This window comes from Vespula pensylvanica, chromosome 5 (assembly GCF_014466175.1).
Source record: "Vespula pensylvanica isolate Volc-1 chromosome 5, ASM1446617v1, whole genome shotgun sequence".
NCBI lineage: Eukaryota > Metazoa > Arthropoda > Insecta > Hymenoptera > Vespidae > Vespula > Vespula pensylvanica.
Genome location: NC_057689.1, coordinates 4,228,658 through 4,233,657, shown reverse-complemented (window position 1 = coordinate 4,233,657; position 5,000 = coordinate 4,228,658). Strand labels below are relative to the sequence as shown.

The window sequence follows — 5,000 nt, the reverse complement described above, 5'->3', positions numbered from 1 at the left end:
TATAGATTCAAAGAGTGTAGTCCGATATTAAAACTACGAACGGAAAGAAAATTCTAACTAATTCGTGGCACGATCCGTAGATGTAATTTTCAATGGAATTGTGAAACGTTCGGAATGTTAATTTTTACTCGAATCATTGACATTTTTACTGAGAATCACTGCTAACGTTTCGAAGTATTCGCGATAAAAGTATGATTATCGAAAACGGAAAAGAATATATTTTCACTCTGCGTTTACATCACGCAGTCTGGATACTTGGACACGATCGATATAATGCACCCTACCCCCTGCCCCACCCATCGAGTCAACCCTACGGCATTTCGAACAGAAAGAGAGAGAAAGAGAGAGAGAGAGGTGTATTAGAAACCGAAACATTGTCGTAGATACTTGTCTTTATTCAACGATATGCAGAGAAGAAGAGTGTTTTGGTAGGAATAAAAACTCGAATGTAGAGCTCGTAATGGTCTTTTTACGACGTTCTCGAATACTTACATAGAAACTTGCTCAAAGTTTCGCCGTTTTCGTGAAATAACACATTCTTCGAGAAACGTACGTCGTCTAAAACCATGTAATCAGCGTAGAAAGATCATTTGGTTATATATACATACGTGTGTGTGTGTGTGCGCGCGCGCGCGCGAGCGTTATATATATGTATCTGTGTGTAACCAAGTTGGATCACGTAATCGATATCTCGAAAGTAATTTTTAGAAGAGACCGATGAAAGTAGTTTCATCGGCGGAAACTTTCATAATTTCGACGCCTTTGCTTGTGGCGAACGATAGCAGATTATACGCGTATAACGTGAATATTATATATATATATATACATATATGTATGAATGTACGTATGTATGTACGTATATATAAATATGTCTACAGGACTATCGTTTCGTTGTTCATCATAGTGATTCATTGATCGAACTCTTTTTTCCATTTTTCTTTTTCAATATTTTTTTTATTTCCTTTTCTTTCTTGTTGTTTCTTTTTATTCTTTTTCTCTCCATGTTCCAAAGCGACACATACGCACACTATATCGTCATAGAACAATAAAAAAAAAAAAAAGAGTCCCATAGGACCGACCGTACGCGAGCCCTTTGATCGCCGATGCGTCCTGTTGAACATGCTCCTGCTATAGAATAATCTCTATCCTCGATGCCGCGAATCGTCGTGTCGACGTTACGGTTCGACGATCGAGTTTATAACGAGGAGTCTTTAATCTAACATAGGTATCGTTCGATCGTTCGATCGTTCGTTCGTTCGTTCGTTCGTCCGTTCGTTCGATCGTTCGATCGTTCGTTCGATGGATAGATAGAACGACCAACCAACCAACCGATCAATCGATCGATCGATCGATCGATCGATTGCTTGATCGCATCGATATCGAGTATCTTCTTCTTCACGTTCAAGGCGCGACTAGTTTCCTAATCAATCTACATTCTTCGATTTTCATCGTAGATCCGATCGCAAGATATCTAAAGTACGTTCATTTACGTCTATTTTGTACGATCGAAATTCCGAGAGAAAAAAAAAAGAAGAGAGAAAAGAAAAGAAAAGAAAAGAAAAAAAAGAAGAATTACAGATTTCGTGCACGTTAAGCTGACGGACCGTGGCGTTTTTAACGATCACAACATTTCCCTCGTAAACGCTTAATCATCTTATGCCTTCTTATGTCACGCCTCGTAATGACGGTGTTTATGTTCGCGACGAAGGTCGTTCGTTCGCTGGACCTTGTTATTCTCGTAAGAGACTTGGAAGACATTGTCACTCGAATCACACTCGCGAGCGCACGTTCTAATCTCGCTTCTCTTGAAATTATTTTATAGATTTGTCTCGGATCACGTGTATTAATCGGTAATATTATTATCTTTTATCAACGTATAAATCTTTAAAGAAAATCTAGAATAAATTCTTTTCGATCAACGCCCGAAATTCGAACGTTTCATTTTGAATATAATAAAAGTTATACGTATCTGTATAATTTGTCTGTATAGTTTCTATATAACTATTTCTTCATTTTTAATCGATCGATATGTCCTACATTGAGTTGAATTAAAATTGGTCGTTACTGGGATGTTCGAAATGAAACGCCGAGAGTCCCCAATCAACGCAACATCTCGAAGAAAGTTACAACCATCGGTTACAACCGTGTCTTACGTCGTAAAACTCGTTCCCCCTTAAAGGAAATACGTACGATACCCAAAGCAATGCTTATTTTCGATCATTTTCTTTCTCGCGATAACATAGTAAAGCCCTTTTTTACAAGCCTGTCTCTGTTGCCTTCGTGGAAGACCAACCGAGGTTTATCGTCACGAAAGAGTGCGAGAGAGCAAGATAAAAAAAGAGAGAGAAATATATAGATAGATAAAGACAGAGAGAGAGAGAGAGAGAGAGAGAGAGAGAGAGAGAGAGAGAGAGAGAGAGAGAGAGAGAGAGAGAGAGAGAAGGATCCTTAGCAAGGTTCTCGAGAAGTCTACGTGCGTCTGACCGGTCGAGGCTTTTCCACTTTCAGTGCGAATTTATGGCGATGCTAGAAGCTACCGGGTAGTCGGTATAGTTCTGCGTTCGTAACTCCTATCTTTCATTCTCTCTCTCTCTCTGTCTTTCTCTCTCTCTCTCTCTCTCTCTCTCTCTCTCTCTATCTATCTATCTATCTATCTCTCTTTCTCCCTCTTTTGCCGTTCGAAATAGAGGTAGTAGTAGCAGCAGCAGCAGCAACAGCAGCAGTAGTAGTAGTATTAACAGCAGCAGCAGCAGCAGCAGCAGTAACAGCGACGAAGCCCATGAATTATTCTCACGGCTCTGCCCGTGGGAAAATACGAGAGTTGCGCCAGTAGGCATCGTAAATGCGACTGCTAATTGCGCTCGCCGACGGCCACTCGCGCAGCTCCTGAATATCGCATTCTTTCGTGACGACTCTGCTTCCTCTTTCACTCTCTCTCTCTCTCTCTCTTTCTCTTTCTCTTTCTCTTTCTCTCTTTCTCTCTTTCTCTTTCTCTCTTTTTCACTTTTTCTCTCATCATATTTTGACTCACTCGTCGAAATCAAAAGTCTTACTCGTTAAGACTACTCGAGGAGGTCGAACGCCATGTTCTAACTTAAGAACCATTTTTCTTTTTACTCTTGCATTAAATAAAGAAAAAAAGAGAGAGAGAGAGAAAGATAGAAGGAAGAAAAGGATAGCAATGGTCTTTTTCGTTGTACGTTGAGGAAAAGAGAGAAAAGAATAGTTCCGAGAAACGTTAAAAAGTGAAGGACAAAGTCTCGGCATCGTCCTCGAGTTTTCTCGCTTCAAATTCCTCGGGAATTTTCTTCGGGAAGGAAAATTCATTCTGGTGAAAAAGAAAAAGGAAAAAAAAAGAAGAAGAAGGAGAAGAGGCGGAAGTATCCGTCGTCTTTACGGGAACTCGTCGCCGGAAATGTTTCTCTTTCTGTCGGGCCCATTAGGCGGACAATACACGTACCGACGTTCTTCGAGCGCAGCGAAACATTGAAAGGAAGATAGAGAAAGAGAAACAGAAAGAAAGAGAGAGAAAGAGGGAGGGAAAAAGTGGGGAGAAAGAGAGCAAGTGCAACGTGCAAGTGCAACGAACAAGTGCAACCTTTCTCCGAGTTACCATCAACTCTGATCGCTTGCTCTCTTTCTCTCTCTCTCTCTCTCTCTCTCTCTCTGTCTAACTCTGTCTCTCTCTCTCTCTGTCTCTCTTTCTCTCCGTGTAATACTCGCAACGTTTCTCTCCCAACGTTTCACGCGGAAACTAGATCGACCGAGGATATACATTCGTCGAGCTTTGAAAAATTCATAGATTCGTTTCTAAGAGTGCCGTTCCTTTCGGTAAAAGATACCACGACTCTCGTATATTTTTTTTTTTTTTTTTTTTTTTTATTATTTTTCTTACCGTGAAGATTTTCTTATATATGGATTACGTTCGTAAAAAAAATCAAATTTTTCTTCGTCATATTTTTATTACGATATCTTATTATGATATCTATTATCGTAGTACATAAATCATCTGATATCTATCGATTTTTATCTTATGGGGATTAGAAAACACATTGATTAAACTTACACTCTAATTTTTCTGTTTCTTCCCTTCCCTTTTTTCTTTTCATTACATACGTATTTACGTATATCCGCTATTATTATATTTTATTTATTCATTTATTTTTTCACTCGGTTTCTTTTTTTTTTCTTATTTCTTTTTTATCAATATCCAACTAATCTTTATGATATATCACCTAGTTAAACGATGAAAGTATGTAAACCGTTGACTGATTATTATTATTATTATCACATTCCAAAAATGAGATAATATCCGATGGCATGATTTTTTTCTTTTCTCTTTTTTTTTTTCTACTTGCACAAATACATCAGAGGAAAAGCGATGCACTTCGAAAAAGCAGAAAATTTCGTACATCCTTTCGGATCTGTGAAAATATCGGAACGTCCGTTCGCATCACTGTTCCAGCGTTCGTTATAGTTTCTGCTCGAGGGATCGCATGAATGTACATATGTGTACATTTATGTACGTACTTCGGCACACACATACACACACACACACACGGATATATATACATACACAGTTATATATGTAGATACATACGTAGCTCTCTCGCCATTTACCGTGAATCGTAGGCGGTACCTTCTCGTCCGTTCCGTGAAATCGAAACCCGCATTTTACGTTGTACTCGCGGATCTTACACTTCCATGTCCACGCTTTTCCAGGAGATCCTGGGGCATGCTAATATGCGCTTATTACGACGTTTCCCGCCGATAAAGCGCACGCTCCGCTATCCGTTCGTTGCATCGTATTAACGTTGAAACGCCTATCGTTGCTTACATACAATTTATACATATACTTATACGTGTAACGAATACATATACCTAGATATTTACATGTAGAATACAGATAGATACACGTATAGAGATTTAATGACACGTTTGGCATATATATATATGTACGTATACATGTTCCCTACTTTTTCATACGTTTATACATGTAG

The 5,000-nt window shown here is 39.0% G+C and overlaps 1 protein-coding gene across 9 annotated transcripts in view; it reads left to right on the top strand.

The window, feature by feature from the left end:
- Positions 1 to 5,000, top strand: part of LOC122629691 (AF4/FMR2 family member 4) — a 153,230-nt gene that overhangs the window by 109,556 nt on the left and 38,674 nt on the right. The window lies entirely within an intron of this gene.